At 39.4% G+C, this 18,416-nt stretch overlaps 1 long non-coding RNA gene across 1 annotated transcript; it reads right to left on the bottom strand.

The window, feature by feature from the left end:
- On the bottom strand, positions 1-5,647 carry LOC121166833. Its single transcript, XR_005885490.1, has 3 exons — positions 5,613-5,647; positions 1,843-2,004; positions 1-70 (listed from the first exon to the last, which is right to left on the bottom strand). It is a non-coding gene; the product is annotated as an uncharacterized LOC121166833 (long non-coding RNA).
- Positions 5,648-18,416: the final 12,769 nt, after the last annotated feature.

Raw genomic sequence — 18,416 nt, 5'->3', positions numbered from 1 at the left:
CTGTGTTTATTGTGGTTTAATTCATAATGGTTAAAATATGGAATTCATCCAGATGTCCATCAATGGATAACTGAATAAAGAAAATGTGGAAATCAACTCAGCAATTAAAAGAATGAATTCCTGTCCTTTGCGGCAAAATGAATGCAACTGGAAACCTGTATATTTAATGAATTAACCCAGTCCCCAAAAAGATAAATATCATGTTTTCCCTGAATTGTGGTAACTAATACAAAGTATAAAAACTGTTATCTATATGAGTGAGGGGAACCTTGAGATTTGATAGTTTACAGCCTGTGTCTGTAGAATAGATTTTAATTCCTACTTGTTATTTCTTGAAATCCTTATCCAATGGAGTGTTAAGCCTGTGATTATAAAGTGAAATGAAAAGAAGCTACTGTAGAAACATAACAAAGTGGAGGAGGGAGGGAGGGGAACATGGAAGGAGAGTGGGTAGGGTTAGAAGTATCCCTAAACCTATGGTGTGAATTTTTTCCATTTTTTTAAATTTAATTTTTTAAAAAATTTTGAGTTTTATGTACAATTCCATGGTTTGGGTTCCCTCTCCTCAAATTCCCTGCCCCCCGAAATGATTTTCCCCATATTGTTACAAGAGTTTAGTCCTTCATAAGGAGTTATAATTCTATATGATGTGAAATTAAAAATGAAGAATACATAGAGGGAGAGGTCCATGACATTGGTCTGAATAAGGATTTTTCAGATATGACCTCAAAAACCACAGGCCAAAAAATTCGAACACAGATAGATGTGATGGAATCAAATTAAGAATCTCTGCACAGCAAAAACAGTTGAGGAAGAAATATGTGATGAAACAAAAGATGGAAAAGATGTAAGTTATAACATATATACATCATGTATAATATATTATATTATATATAATATGTTATACATATAAGTTATATGATGGGGGTTAATACCCCAAATAAATAGGGAACTGAAACAACTCAAATGTGAGAAAAAAAATCAATTAAAGACGGGCAGACCCTTTTTAACATTAAGGGTTGTCAAATCAGGAAGTTAATGTGACAACCTCTCAGAGGTTAATATGATAACCTCTGAGTAATTTGCACCTCTCACAGAAGATGGAGAACTAACCATTAGGTTTACATCATGTTAATTCAAGTCTGTCAGCAATCATTGCTTTTAGAGTAATATAGAATACTATGTGAAATGGAATTACTTGAAAATTTTTGCCAACATGATCTAAGAGAAAAATTGATGATCAACTTATTTATGAAGTTTACAACTCATTACACACTAAAGTAAAAGAGAGAAGGTTCTTAGACCAAATCAGAGGCAACAGATGGATTCTTTGAGACAAACACAATGTCTGTAGTGTCTGCATACAGCACTGTGGTGATACTCAGCGCAACTTAGAGAATCGGAGGAAGTAGTCATTGGGTTGGAATAAGGGTTACATAGGAGTAGGCACTAAACTGAATTACTCTCCTGGGAATGGAAAAAAAATATTTAAAAATGTTAACACTGGGTTAAGGAATTACGCAAATAAATTTAATTAGATCAATCAATGCTGTTGTAAATGATCCTCGAAGGATCACAACCCACTGGCTATGAAGGCCAGACCATAAGCCAATGGCTCTCCTTCCAGAACCTTCCTGAAGGTAATGAAAGGAAGAAGATTTAAAACATGCTGTATTTGCAAACCTGTGCAGGAAGTGGGCATCCATGTACTGCTGGTGAGAAGACAAATTTTTCTTGTCAGCAAAAATTTTCAGGGCCAATTTTTGTAAAACGCTTAGACTACATACCTCCTAGACTGCTTCCTAATGCTGAAATTCTCCTAACATCAGATGCTGTCACTACCTGTGAGGAGGACGGGGTAGGAGTTCTTCAAAAGCATGCTCATGAGGAAAGAAAGGCACGTCGTGTCTCTGGTCGCAGTGTAACGGATGCTCTCTCCATTTTCCATCTTCTTCAGGAAGTTATCACTTCATTGTTGCAGATCAGTTAGTAATGAAGTTCCTGCTTAAAAAAAATTGTGTTGAAACTTTCACGTGGCCAAGAAACATATCTAATCGTGTAGGCACTCATACTCTGAAGAAACCTGCACAATACGCAGTAATTTAAACACAAAGCAGTAAATCAACAATAGTTCTCTGTGTTTGTAACCTCTGCTGATCTCACTGCCCTGTCACAGCATCCTCTCAGTGGGTGAGCCCGCCACTACATGCTTCTGTCCACTGTAAGGCAACTTCACGCTTTCTTTTTTTTTAATACCACTCCTTTTTATCTTCGTTTGATGATTAAGATTTTTAAAATTATTATTCATTACATTGCCTTATGTGACACAGTTTCATAGGCTCTGGGATTCCCCCAACCCCTCCCCGTGCCCTCCTCCCATGGTGGATTCCTCCACCTTGTTGCAGTATTACAGCTGCAACAAGAATCCAGGTACTCTTGCTAAGGTAAGTAAGTTGACATTAGCCTATCGGGAGCTGCAGAAAATGGGAAGTTTCAAAAAAAATATTTATTAGAAAGGCAGAGTGAAGGAGTCAGTGAGTGAGTGAGTGACAAAGAGAAAAAGCAGCACACATACACAGAGACAGATCTTTCAGGCACTGGTTTACTCTCCAAATACTCTTGATGGCCAGCGCTGGACCAGACCAAAGTCAGGCGCTTCATCTGTCTCTCTCACGTGCGCTTTAGGGGGCCTAAGCACTTTGACCAGCTTCCGGCTGCTTTTCCAGCCGGCATTACCAGGAGGCTGGATTGAAGTGCAGCAGCATCCACGTGCGATGCTGCAATGTTTCACTGGTGCCAGCTTAAAATGCTATTCCACAGCACTGGTCCCTTAACCAGCATCTTAATAAATAGGCCAGATGTTTTTCTTTAAGCAAAAATATTTGTCAAACACTCATACATTCATTTGGTACAAAATTCAAAAGCATCTAACACAATGACTAGTCTTTTCCTTATTCCTGTAGCCTAGCCATCTAGTTCTCATACAATTGTTTGGCAGTTTAAAAACAAAGTAACGAACTGCAAAGATCCTTTTCTAAGGATTCTCCTGTGAAAGTTCTCATTTGATTACTACTGCTCTGTTTAATGAATGTACTCTAAGTTTTTCACCAGGGCTACACTACTGCATATCTGTGGTGTTTCCTAACCTTTATTGTTTTTAAAAAAAGCAGAGCTTATGTAAAATACATAATTTCTCACAAATACACATGTAGAATTTTGGATTAGTATTGAATAAATAACCATTTATTATTAATCTCTTTACATCCCCATACAATGATTAAGGTGTGTGCTTTTGACTATCTGGCTATGTCTGCACTGAATAAATAACTTAATGAATATCTAGTGAGCTTCAAAACATCTCTTTATAATAAAAGATTAACAGTATTCTTTTAAAATAAAGAATGCTGTTTTTTTTTAAAAACAAACAAACAAAAAAAACAAAACAATCCCTACCCCTTCATCAAAAGTGATTTTGAAGTATGTCTAAGAGGCCCAGTCTGTCATATTAAGGTTTACATGGGGGAAAAAAGTGAGTCTGTGACATTTAAGTTCCCTTTTTAAGTTTGGGATTGAATGAATGATCAGGAGTTGCTTAGTCATTTGCCCGCAATCAGGGTGAATGGCAATCAGAGGAAAAAACATTTTGGATTTGTAGAAAACCCGCCTGTTTTTCGTAGGTGTTGTACACTAAGAGGCTGAGTTGCATGCAAACAGAACTCATCTGTGCTCTTTCTACGTAGCGGCAACAGCTAAAGATAAAATGGACTCATTTAACAAAATCATCTATTTTTAAATAGAGAAATACAAGGAAAGCTTAGAACCACACAGGAAATGGTTAGAGTGGATCCACATATACCTTACTAGGTAGGACAAAAAGATTAGTTATTCCTCGCTAGGGTATTGAAGATTTCTCTGCACACCCCTCCTAAAACACTTCTGCACCTCAACTGTTGACATATGCCTTGTTAGAGTTATAAGCCAGTTTAGACTGTTCTAAAATCTGCCAAGTTCAGCAAAATTATGCTTCAACACTATAAATGGCTAAATTCTAATATGAAAATAGACACGAGACAGCTGAATAGTACTTTATAGTCCTTTTAAGGTGTACAGCAGCCAGTTCTGTATATAAATTAAAATTGAAATGTCAATGAAGTAGTCACAGGATGTGGTTAAGAACTTGCATTGTTTTTAACATATTGGTTATTCAATACCATGTCAATTATGTTGTAAATTGTTGTTGATGTTGTGCTGGGGCTTTCAATTGATTGGGATAATATTCTACCAGCTCCACCTTCAGACCAGAGATGGTCTCCCCAAGAAACCGTTGAATTTATCTGGACAATAAGATGCTGGGCTCTATGCTTAGTATATGTTTGCAAAGAAAGAATCTTGACTGAATTTGAACTGTAATACCACAACAAGGTGGAGGACTCCACCATGGGGGGAGGGCACAGAGAGGGGCTGGGGGAATGCCAGAGCCTAAGTCACACAATGCAACGTAATTAATAAAACAAAAATTGAAAAATAAATCATCTATTTATTTGGAAAGGCAGATTCTACAAACAGAATGACAAACAGAAAGATCTTCCATCCACTGGTTCACTCCCCAAGTGGCCACAATGGCCAGAGCTGAGCTGATCTGAAGTTGGGCGCCAGGAGCTTTTTCTGGGTCTGCCACATGGGTACAGGGTCCTAAGGCTTGCGGCCATCCTCAACGGCTTTCCCAGGCCACAAGCAAGGAGCTGGAATAGAAGTGGAGTAGCCAGGACAGGAACTAGTGCCCATATGGATCCCAGCACATGCAAGATGTAGTCTCTAGGCTACTATGCTGGGCCTAGGACTCATTATTAACACTAACATATAAACAACAATTCAGCCGTTGTTTTAAATATAATCACCCACTGCTATCAGAGTACTTTAAAAGGTTTGTGAAAAATACAATTAAAAAACACACTTCATTTAGCACATTTTTTTGAATTCCATCCATGTGAGGGGTGATCAATAACAATGGAAAAATTTATATTATGAAACAACCATGGATTTCAAATCTGTGTAACTAAATAAAGTTATCTTTCTAATAAAATTTTTAATGAAGTTTGACATATTTCTTGTGGCCAGGTATTGCACAGCCTTGGTATTCCCAAACAAAATAAATTCAGACTTAGAAATTTTTGTAATTTTTAAACCCTTTTACATGCAGAAGCAAAATATTGAGAATTAAAAAAATTACTATATTTAGGTATTTATCAAATTATGCTTACTGTTTTCTCATTGGCAGTTTCCTTGGTCACCAAGGCTAAGTTCTTACATGTATGCCTTTCCTGTTTTAAAAATGCATGTTGACAGTTCTTGATAATCAGCTAACTGCTACCACGGATAAGATTTAGCACACGACAGCTTTATGTATATCTGACTCAAACATGGTCCAAATTTTTTCAAAATATATTCAAAAGTTATTTTTTTCAAGATGCATTTTATAAACATATATCTAAAATTATTCTTGCAGAAACTTGGAAGTTATTAGTACTCAAAATCACAGATGTTATAAACGGAATATTCTAGACTTGTAGAGAAGTTATAAGTAAAAATTTAAAAAAAATTATTTTCCTTACCTCTGTGAATCGGTGTCTCAACACTAGGAATTAAATCTGACCATGGTACAAATTCACACTGCTGTATATCCACAAAATACCCAAAGATGGAACGTTCACCAGCTGGTAGGTTGATTCCTACAAAGAAGAAAGCGGTGTGGCTATGGAATGTTTCCCTTAATCTTATGAACTCCTTAAGATGTTATTGTTGGGCCAGAAATAGTAAGGATTTACCAAGAGTACAACCAACTATAAAAAAAATAGACATTTTTTTTCTCTCCAAATATTTAATTGTATGAAAGCAAAATTTCACTATTCATTCTATTTATATCCAGAAAAGTGAGTCATGATCTGGTACCCTTTGGATTCCTATCCAAAAATGCTTATTTGAATATTTTCTATCTCAGTTCTTTCCCTTCTGTTTAACTTTTTTTTTTTTTACAATCTTTACATAGTTAAAAAGGTTCAAGGGCTATAGGAAAGTGGGTAACACTATTATTTCCATATTGTTTCCTTCATGTTTAAAGGGGGGTATTAAGAGAGAAGGCCCACCCAATTTCCCACCCTGCCCAGGTCCTGGATGTAGGGCATGTTCCGAGGTTCTTGCTCAAGTGGTTTTGATAGTTCATCAGTTATGAATCGCTGCTAATCTTGCCACTACAAGCACTATGAGGTCGCTGAAGAATCCACTGATTCACATAGTCCATCACAGAGTCTCTGCCCTGTATTTCACTGCCAACATATAGCTGAGATGGTTGATTGACCTGTTCTGTCTTCTCTGTATTCTTGGTTAGGGTTCTGAGTCCAGCATTTCAATTGGGGAGATCTCCAAAGAAACTTTGTCTGGGGTGTTCTTGGACCAGATTCTTGTATGTACTACCCTTCTGTTTAACTTCTGTCAATAGTGATGTTTCTTTTTAAAAACTCCCCTTGGCTTCCCCTACTCCCCCCGAAAAACCAACTTATTGTTTTGGTAGTTTTTAAAAATAGATTTTAAGTCTATATTTATCCATTTCTTCTCTGAACTTTTTTCTTTCCTTCTAATAATTTCGGTTTAGATTTATTTTTGCTTTTCTGGTTGCATTTTGAGCTGCACTGTTAGATTTTTAAATTTGCAATTGAAATATGTATGAGAGCTCCACAGCATAAAAAAGATTTTCTGAGATTGAAGACAGGTTTTTAAAAAATAACGCATCAGGTGGGGGAAGGGAGTAGACAAAAGAGGAACGTAGAAGTGAGGAGAGAAAAAGAACAAAAGGTAGAAACAAAAGGAAGGGAAGAAGAAAGAATAAAGAAAAGTTACAAGAATTATGGGACACTATTAAGAAAGCTTTACAAGCTTCCCAGAAGGAAAAGCAAAAAGGCATAGGAAATCAATTAAATAAGAGCAGAATCTTCCAATTTAGGGAAGGACGGAGATATCCAGGAAGCTCAATGAAGCTCTGAGAGCATCCAGCAAAGGTGATCTCTGTGGTCCATGATAGTCAAACTGTCAGAAGTACAAGAGAGTTTAAAAACAGCAGCAAGCCGCATGTCTGTGAGTCCCCATTAGACAAACAGCACACTTCTCATCCCAGCAAAACTATCCTTCAATTAAAGTAACATCTTTCCAAGACAAGCAACAAAGGTGTGGATTTATTACCATAGACCTTCCAAGGAAAGGTGAGGGCACTTTACATTAGAAACAGAAGGATGACAACTGCCTTTATGGAAACATAAAAAAATCATGCAATTCAGTGGCAGAGCCAATACACAAAACAGAAAGTGAAAAATTAGATCTTATCAATACAGAAAAGCAACAAACCACAAAGGAACAAAAAAGGGGAAGAAATAAAATATATACAAAACAGTGGAAAAAAAATACCTAGCAATATTACAGGAGTATGCCTTCACTTAATGATAATCTTGAATGTGAAATAAGTAAATTCCCCACTGAAATACTTCAACAAAATACATTGATCAAAGCAAGCCCCACTGAAACGATACTTATAAGGAACTCACCCACTGGCAAAGCCACACATAAAGGCAAAGGGATGCCAGGGAGGGAAAAGGGTGAGCACATGGCAGCCAAAAGAGCAGGAATCACTACACTTAGAGAACAGAGATTTTAGATGAACAATTATCAAAAGAGATAAAGTTCACAATGTAATGATAAAGTGACCAATTAAATAACTACTAATGTGTATATGAGTGCACTCAACACTGGAGAATTCAACTGTATAAGGCAGATGTTAGACCTGAAGGGAGACATAGGCACTGATACAATAGGGAGGGACTACAACACACAGCAGATGATAAATTTAAACTGCTTTGGCTTCTTCTACTGGTTTAGGATGATGTTTTGTTTCCATTTTTAATTCAGAGCCAGGGAGGCACAGCAGCAAGACTTGTGGATGCATCACTGGCCTACCTGCAGGTGTTTGTAGCATTGCTCTATCATCTGTCATGCAGAATCTCGTAGGCAGAGCAGCTTCTCCGGGCATGATGTGCCCAGCTCAGGTATAGGGTGCTCATTATTTTCTACAGAAAACATGGGAGGTGGGAGGAAGGACCACTCTGAGTGTCCTTGCAGGTGTGGTATGCTGGCAGGATGCTGGAAGCCTGGAGCCTACCAGGTTGCACTGCGTAGGGGCAGGGCTACTGTGGAAAGCATGGGAGGGGAGGACTATTCATTTACTTCACTGGGGGCTTCCAACCCACTCAAGAAGAATCGCCTATCATTGCAGGAGACTGGGAAGTATTGTTTCTCTGGGCCAGAGCAAGCCAAACTTCCCCGGACTGATGGCTTGACAAGACCTTGGCAACTGACTGGCTCAAAGACCTGCCCATATTCTTCCTGGGGCCAGCGTTAGGTGGCATTGCCCCTGTACTGCTGGGGACCCTCCATGGGCTGGAGGCACTCAAGGTGGCCTGTTTGGCTACTTCCAGAGGCCCTGTAGGGTTGGTTCATCGGCCTGCATGACCAGCAGCTGACAAACTGCTTCCAGGATGCTGTATGGGCTGGGTCTCAAGATGGCATTGCACAGCAGGCGCCTACCATCCTGTAGAATGGGCTCCTTTTCTGGGGCAATGGAGCAACATAGATTCCATGGACCACCCCTACTGGGCTCAGGGCTTGTGATGGCTACAGGTTTCTCCAGCAGTTTCTATCCTACAAGTTAATTTCCATAGGAAATAACATAAAAATGTTTCCATTCAAATATTTTAGATGAAACTTCTTACAAAGAACTTCAAGAGGATATTTTAGGAGTTGCAAAAGACAAACCACTGTGATTTGTTCTTTTAGTATAATGTTTTTAGCTCTCATCTTTATTTAACAAGGCTCTAAATACATCCATGCTCAATATTTTGTCTCTTAGTTCCTGCATCTAAAATCTCTTTATCTGCCCCAGGTTCCTTAAACCAGTAACAGCCAAGTGGGTAAGCTCACTGCATCAGAGTATTTTAGGATAGATTCCATTTGTTAGAACTGATTCGAAAAGCTTAAATGCTAAGGCTTAGCACAGAATTTAGAAAATGGACTATATTATTCTTCTACAGAAGTCCTGTACACTGTGGTCTAGAGAATACAGGTGCACAGATAATGGGCTCAGCTTGGTGGCACTCAAGGTGCTGAACTAGCATTTCAGCTAGTCCCTGTCTGAACTACCATTTCAGCTTCTTCAAACAAATAGAATCAATTTTCTTCAGCCTCTTTTTCAGTGCAGTGAGGATACTGGATGTACCTAGTATTTTTTTTTTTAACCTTTAATCTTCATATGTTAAAATATGGACCTCATCAATACAAATTCAGGGTTTTGAAATTAAAATTTTAAAGTAAACATTATCACGATTCCCCTCTGCCAAGAACTTACTTATCTGTGAATTGTTTTCAAACACTTCATGCACGAATTTGTTAAAATCATAGGTTACTCCTGCAAGAGAATCAGGTTCGGAAGTGGAACAAAACAGTTCATCCTCTTCATGCTCATCCTCACGTTTCAAAGTTCCTCCAAATGCCCAAGTAAATGCAAACACGAACAGTTTCTGAATCATGACAGCTAACTTATCAGGGTTCTTCTCCAGGTACCAAACGCTGTATTTCCTGAGGTTGATACATACAGAAGGGTGAAGGTTCAGTTTCAGAAAGTAGGTTAGTGATTTATTTCAATATCTTGTCCAAGTTCCATCACTAACAATTATAATTACAGGTAGGTACTGACATAAAAATTTTAGTTAATGTATAATTTTCCTTTGATAATGGTTATTATTGAAAATACATGTTGTTAGTATTTCTAAAGTACCACATATGCAAGGAATTAGTACTTAGTTTCTATTTAATATATCTTTAATATTTTATCATTTGCATATATAAATGTATAATATACTTTTACTTAATATATGTACACATAACTTTAATGTATGTGTGTTTCACTTTTAAGTTAACTTATTAACTGAGAGTTTACTTACATTTTGCACAAGCATCTTCTAATTCACATTACATAGAAAGATGGAAGTGTGGGGCTAGTTGCTCTGTATTCTTCTCAACCAAGTCCTGGAGGTCAGCTCAGGTTAACCTCACCCAACCAGGCAGTGTTACTCTGGGAAGAGCGTTCTCCAGTTTGGGTCAACCCAGGTCATCACAGACACATGGGACCATGATGTACAGTGAGCGACAGGGTAGATGGGCCCTGAATAGGACATCTGGCACTGATTGCAAGATACACTGCATAGTTCAGGATTTAACGCTATCATAAAAATCATTGCAAGTTATAAGAAAACTAAAAATGCATAATGGGATGGAAATTAATGATGAATAATTAAGATTCTATGCACAATCTAAAAATTCTAGCCACATGGCAGTAGTTCCTTCAGTATTTATTGAATGCCTCTTACATGTTTTCTTGCTCTGAACCAGACATAATCTTTTTTGAAAATAGGACAGGAAAATGAACCCACAATCATGTTAACAGCAACAAATGAAGATCAAGTGACCAGCAGGGAGAGTTAGCTTGTGGGAGTCAGAGAAGGCCTCTTTAAAGAAACAACAGATAAACTGAGACCCTGAGAATGACTGACAAAATTAGGAGAGATAGTATTTTGAGTAGAAGGGATATGGGAGTCAAGAGGTTAAGGGACCGTGAATATTCTGAAGAACTGGAAAATTCCTTGCCATATAATGATACATTTATATATCTGAAAGTTAAGCTTCTCATGGTGAACTGAGTGGCTGTGCTGTTGTGACAACTTAAGGGCAAATAGTGGGAGGAAGTTATGGGGGGGAATGTGTGGGAGAGAGGGGGGTGAGCCTCTGTGCTTATAAATCTTTATTGTGAAAAAAAATTTTAAAATCCATTGTTACGGAAGCACAGTCAGAGGAAGAGGTTCAGGGATGTCTTTGCTGTGGAGTCAGCAGGAGCTTTTAAAGATGCGTCAAGATTCAGTTCCTTTCAATCTGTCAGTCATAGGACATGGTCAAAGTCAATGAGAAGGCGGCATGCCAATTTACATTCTAAAAAAAAAAAAAAATCAAATATCTGGGCCCGGCGTGGTATCCTGGTGGCTAAGCCTAGTGGTGCCTTGCATGTGCCAGGAACCCATATGGGCGCTGGTTCTAACATGGTGGCACTGCTTCCTATCCAGCTCCCTGCTTGTGGCCTGGAAAGCAGTCAAGGACAGTCGAAAGCCTTGGGACCTTGTGCCCACGTGAGAGACCCAGAAAAAGCTCAGGGCTCCTGGCGTTGGATTGACTCAGCTCTGGCCGTTGCAGCCACTTGAGGAGTGAGTCAGTGGATGGAAAATCCTCTCTGTGCTCCTCCTCTATATATCTGACTTCCCAATAAAAACAAATCTTTTTAAAAAATCAAACATCTGCATATGAGCACTAGGAAATAGGCCAAAGGATGCTGATCACAGGATTATTTGTAATAACGCGAGACTGCAAACACACTGAATTTTTACCAACAGATGAACTGTGACATGCCTGTTTCATGATAATGGACTGTTAGCAGTGAAAACACAGATTAGCTCTGCACACTGTGGACCAGTTGGAGGGAGATCATACTGAACCAAAAATGCACGTCATGGGAGATCATACAGTGATTCCACTGACTGACTGCTCAAAAATACACAAAACTGAGAAAACTCGGGGGTATGTTACTGAATACAAGTCCAGGATAAAGACTATTTTAGGTGATGTAAAATCTAGCTGCATACACCAGGGACCTAAGGAAAAACTCAACAGCGTGCATGTGGATGTTAATGGTAATATTTATAAATTATGAATATTTGATAAACATTCTTTCATAGCTAAAGACTGTTTAATAAATATTAAAGGTAATCTCTAGGGACTGTATTGAGAAGAACTGGAAGAATTGGGAACGTCCAGGAGGAGGCTGTTCTCATAACACAGGTAAGAAAGTGTGGAATGTGGGGCTAGGATGTCAATCAAAATGCAGGTGAGCGAGCGGATTTGAAGGCAAAGCTGACAGGTTAGAGTGGGAATCTATTCAGCATCAGAGTGAGATGTGGGAAGGATTCAACAGGACTCTTATTTCATGCAAAATGGAAGAAACACACTTGTAGAACTAGTGATTTCCAAAGCTGTAATTTACTGGACACATACCACTTTATCAGAATCTATTATGGATTCCTAGTATATCACCTTACTGCACCACTTTTCTACATATGAAAATCACAGCTTAAAACTGTTTTGTCAAAAAACCCAGACATTTCAGCAGTTCACATCTCATAAGTGGCAGATTCATGAGAAAAATTCAAGCCAATTTTATTTCTTTTTCAGATACTTAACAGAAGTTGGACAAGTACATTCACATAAACCTCAGGCTACATATTTGATGAGCTCATGTTAGTTACACAAAGACTGTAAGGTGGGATAAAATAAATTTGAGTGGATTTTGATATTATGAATACCAAGATTGTACTGGCTTACTTTCCCAGCTCCTGTGCATGGCTTAATGGTTAGGCACCTACAGGGTGCAGAAACACATCTGTGGAATAAATGTGAACTAACCTCTTTCCTGTATCCTGGAGTTTGGTAGAAACATTTGCTGAACTTGCATTCTTACTTAAAGTGCCATTCAAATCATCACCTTAAAAAGAAAGGGGCATTTTTCCCCACATTAACAACAGATGTTGATGTTAATTTAGGTGGCTAAGCAGGCATAACTGTTAACATTGTTAAATTACTGAACTGTCACTGTCACAGGACATCTTTGTTTCATAAAGTTTTCTTAGGGTTATCATCATAATGGGAGTTGCTTTTTTTTAAGCAAAGGAGGAACAGGGCATAATCTTAGAAATATTAGTGTTCATTCCTTTTTATTTGAAGCATACTTCTGTTGATTTCGTTTTGCTTTTGGTAAGCTTTATTTTTTTAAAATGCAAACTAATTTAAAACATTCAAATGTCTACTTCCAAATATGATGCACATTAGAAATGAAACAATAAGCATAGCCTAGTAATGTGAAGCCCTAAAAGAGCTGCATGTTTTCAAATAGGAAATAAATCACAGTAAACATCCAGCCTGGGCACCCCAGGAAGGCTAAATCTTTTTTCCTCATTCCCACCATCCCATCCTCACTGCCCACATCGCCTCTTAGTAGACATCCTTAAGGCTCTACCAAGAGAAAATGATTATGCATTTTCCCGTTTAGCTTATTTATATTTTATAATATTCATTCTCTTAAAGCTCTGCTTCTGGCATAACATTTGAAAAATAACTCTACAAGTAGGAACTAACACATGATTGTATAATCTACAGATAAGCCATTAAATGCTGCTGTATTACTTTATTTTTTATACAAAGACATACATTATACAGAAGTATATAATATTTTAAAATTCAAAAGGAAAGATTAAGACAAAAAACATCCTGTATATCTCCCTCTCTTGGGTTCCACAGCTATTCTTCCACACCAGTATCCTCAGGAACTAGATCCAGCAGCAAACCTGATGTTGGCACCCCAGCCCCAGCAGTACCTTGCACTTCAAGAACAGGTGGTATAGCACAGTAGGTGCAGAGCCTGCCCAATGGACCTCAGAAGCAGGGACATTTCCCCAGGGGATGTGGGTATCCCTGTCTGCCCCTGTTGTGTGGCACTTTTTCCTCTTGCCCTGGTACATGCACAGCAGTGGGTTTTATACACTTCATCTATACCCCCACTGAACTTATTTTATCCAAAGGTATGGAAAGAATGAGATGGATCTTCCTAGATTAGCCAGGGAGGAGCCCCAGTAAAGCTAGGCATATGGAACTTAACTCTGGGTCTCCCACGTTAGTGCCAGGCACCAAAGTACTTGAACCATCACATGCTGTTTGCATTAAAGGAAGCTGGATGGGCACCAAAGGAGCTGGGACTTTTTATTTTTTAAAGATATATTTAGCTTTGAGAGGTAGATTTTCCAGAGAGAGGAGAGACAGAGAGACCTTTTCTTCACTGGTTCACCCCTCAAATGGCCACAACAGTCAGAATTGAGCTGATCCAAAGCCAGGAGCCAGGAGCTTCCTCTGGCTCTATCCCATGGGTGTAGGAGCCCAGGGATGTGGGCCAGCCTCTGCTTCCTTCCTAAGCCATGAACAGGGAGCTGGATTGTATGTGGAGCAGCTGGGACACAAAATGGCACCCATATGGGATGCTGGCACCACAAGAGGAGGATTAGCCAGATATGCCACCATGCAGGCTCCAGGAACTGGGACTTGAAGCAAGTACTCTGATTCAACCATTGGGACAAATCCCTCATCAATCCCTTGTTCACCCATTCTGGGACCTCCTTTGACTCCAGTTATGCCCCTGCCACCAGTGGCCAACGTGACCACTCCAGCATGCTGGGGCAAGCCCTTTTGTGACCCCAGTTACTGAGGCCTAGAACTTCCACACCCACAGCTATGACTCCTACAAGCCACTTCTGGGACCTGCATACCACTGTGGGGACTGAGAAGACTGTCCCCTGCTTCTCCCGTCGGAGCAGAAGGAAGAGATCACATCCCAGAGAAGGAAATCTTTAAAGAGACCCCAGTAGCAGCTTGTGTTGGCAAGCTTCAACCTGGTGAAAGAGATGTGGAGGTGAAGGACACACCTCCCCTGTATCCTGCAGGGTTCTTCACACTGACCCTTCCATACTCACCTATGACCATTTACACTCACTCAAAAATGAATAGTTTGCAGTTTGTTCTGTGTGTACAGATGTTATGGGTACAAAAAGGCTGAATAATTTTGGCCTTCCTTCTTTTATTTCCTTTTATAAAATTCATTAGCAGATGGTAAATTGCTATGGACTAGCTATGATATACTACTAATAAAACCTAATTTATTTTTTTTTCTGCAGGGTTAAGTACAGTGGCTGAACAGGCTAATCCTCTGCTGCCAGCATCTGCGTCCCATACAGGTGCCGGTTCATATCCAGGCTGCTCCACTTCTTGATCTAGCTCTTGGCCTTTGGCCTGGGAAAGCAGCAGAAGATGGCCTGTTTCCTGTTTCCTTGTGACCCTGCACCCATGTGGGAAAGCCAGAAGCAGCTCCTGGCTCCCAGCTTTGGTTCAGCTCCAGTCATTGTGGCCATTTGGGGAGTGAACCAGTGGATGCAAGAACTGTCTCTCTTTCTGTAAAATCTGTTAAAAATAAAAATAAATAAATCTTAAAAAAAAACTTACGTTCTCCAAACCCTCCATTTTTATTCATCAAATCAAAGAAGGCATCAAGAATCCTGCAGAGAGTTACGACAATTGTTACGTCCTGGACAGGATACGGCTGGAACTTTTGATGTTTCTTAAGAAATTGTAGCCCATTGGTGACACTTCCATTAATCAGGAATTCAAGACAATCCACTCCTGACTGACCAATAACTTTAGACGTTTTCAAAAGCCATGACTTAGCATAAGGCTCCCATTCCAGGTCAACAGGATCCTATTAAGAAAAGGTACAGGATAACTGTTTATAAATAAACATACTATGTTCCCCCTGCTTCTTACTATTCTTTTCTTCACCATGGTCCTCTACCAAATACAGTTTCCAATGATCATTCACCAAAGGGGAAATATTTGGAAGCAGCTGAAGGCATTACCATTCTTTGGAGTGATTTTCACTTTACAAGCAAGCAGATGGTGGCTTTTGAGTAGAGAGGTGTGTGCATGGTGAGAGGAGCTGCTAACCTGCTAGTCAGCCCTGGATGGAATGGCTTTGTAGTTAAGTGGATTATAGCATAGCGGTAATCATTGGGCACAGAATAGGTTGATTCTTTGTCATGTCTTCTATCTCTTTACCAACTAATGTGCTTCCCAAGTTCTAAGAGTGAGGAAGAAAAGGTCCAAGGGCAAGTTTTCCTGTACTGGGAAAGTGATTCCCATCCCCACTCCGGTCTGTCTACTGCAAGCATGACTTAGAGTTAAGAAAAGCCTTGAAGTTCCAGGGATGAAGAGCGGTGTTTCTATTCCTATGGTACTCATCCTCAATCCTGGATCATGAGACTGAGGGCACACAAAACTTATGAATTACTGGAACTGTTCTACAGGATTTTAATCCAGTAGACAACGACTGGTGACTATCCTGAAGAACATATTTTCTTCAAAAGAAATTTAGTTTAAAAACTTACCAGGTAGACCATTGCACACCGGCTGACAGTAGCAGGACTGGCCTGAGAGAGATTGTCCACTTCAAAAATCACTCTTACCCTACTAGTTAAAGCTATTCTCTCACTGTTAGCTAGGCACAACATCCTGGTGTTGTCCAGTGCAGAATTCAGATTTTCTAACCACAATGTGTCCACTGGACCATCTAAGACAATCCATTGCCAATCAAAATCTAGAGAGAAAAATGTATCCTTAATGTAGCTGAAAATACTCCCAGTCTTCTTTCCATAAAATCTTATACATCTTCTACTTTCATTTACAAGATATTTTCCAAGGTAGAAAGTGACAGTGTAGAAAATGGCAGAGGTGAATATGTTTATACGTAGCCTCTAATACTGACCAAGTATGAACAAATATGCATGGTAAACACTCAGTTGAGGTTTAAACATCGTTTACACATTATTAGCTTAATGACATAATTAATCCCAAAATATGGATAGTGAAGAGAGCCACATATTTATGTTTTGAATAGTAATGTTCTTGTGAATTGGCCTCTTTTACTCAGCAATAGTTTTTAGATGTGCTGCCACTAAAGAACAGCAACAGAAAATAGATGTCCTTGAGAGAATCAAATTGAGCAAGTGTAGAATGTATCATAATTGAAACCCATTTACTTTTTCCAAACTGTTAAAGTCTGTATAAGCTACAAAACCAAACAAAAGCAAACTAAAAACTACAGAACTTCACTCCTCACACTTCTGAAGGCCATGTAATCCAAGGTCAAGGTACCAGGCCAGTGAGGGCCATCAGCTTGGTTCACAGAAGGGCACCTTCTTGCTGTGTCCTCCCATTGCAAGAGGGGCCTTCTCTTCTCTCCTTCCTTCTTCTCTTCTACTTTCCTCTATCTTGTGTGTTTTCAGTTGAAAGGGCTGGCCCAGGCTAAAGCCAAGAGCCCAGAACTCCTTCTGTGTCTCCTGCATGGGTGGTAGGGACCCATGCATGTAAGCCAGGGTGTGCATTAGCAGGAAGCTATATTAGAAATGGGGTAACCTGGACTGAAACCAGGCACTTCCCTATGCAGAGTGGGGAAAGAGAATGAATCTCTTCCATTTGCTCATTCTCTCCTCAAATGACCACAATGGCTGGCCAAGAACATCGTCTGGGTCTGCTGCGTGGGTGCAAGGGTCCAAACATTTTGGACATCTCGCTGCTTTGCCAGGCCATTAACAGGGAGCTGGATCAGAAGTGGAGCAGCTGGTACTTGAATCAGCACACGTATGGGATACTGGGGCTTCAGGAGGTGACTACGCCACAGTGCTGGCCCCTCTATTTGGCTCTTTGAGAAACCAATGGCCACTTATAAATTCCAGGGCTTGATTAGTACTAGGTATATGTGGTGATATTATGCAAAGTTTAAATAAACCCATGAGAAAAATAAATTATCGATGGATGGAATATCATTAATTGAAAATGTATTTAAATATGTATTTGCAATTCACATGGGTTCAAAATTTCTTCTATATTAATCATATTTATGAAGTTTGGTAACACTTACTGTGACTTTCTGATATTTTAACATTTTTCTCTATGTCCTTCACGATATCATCATCAATATCTGCTGTATCTGAAGAATTCAGCCTGAAAACCTAAAACACAGAATCAATAATGCTTAATTTTTTTAACTTGATGGTGATACTTTCCAACTCCAAATAACTACATGTAAATATGCTCTCTTGAGTAATAAAAATATAAAAGACAAAAATGTCCAATAGCTGAAAACACATAGCCAGCATCATATAATGTAACTGAGTTGTGATGGTTCATCTGCTTTAAAAACCCATTTTTGGTATTTTACCCCTGCAAAGAAAGCACAGGTTCAAATAACATAACCAAAGACAAAGAAGAAATTCAAAGTTTTCCAAATTTCTACCACCTGGAGACAGCTACTGACTACCAATGACATCCGGTGCATATTTTTCCTAGACCTTTGATTTATTTAAGAAGATTTATTTACTTTTACTGGAAAGACAGATCCAGAGAGAGGAGAGACAGAAAGATCTTCCATCCTGATTCACTATCCAAATGGCCACAGCAGCTGGATTTGAGCCAAGAGTCAGGAACTTCTTGAGCGTCTCCCATACTGGGGCAGCGTCCCAAAGCTTTGGGCCATCCCCTGCCACCCACACAGGCCACCAGCAGGGAGCCAGATGGGAAGTGGAGCAGCTGAACATGAACTGATGCCCACATGGCACCCCAAT

The sequence above is a fragment of the Ochotona curzoniae genome, unplaced genomic scaffold (genome assembly GCF_017591425.1).
Source record: "Ochotona curzoniae isolate NIBS_2020 unplaced genomic scaffold, NIBS_Ocur_1.0 patch245, whole genome shotgun sequence".
Classification (NCBI taxonomy): domain Eukaryota; kingdom Metazoa; phylum Chordata; class Mammalia; order Lagomorpha; family Ochotonidae; genus Ochotona; species Ochotona curzoniae.
This window is presented reverse-complemented; position numbering and strand designations above follow the sequence as displayed.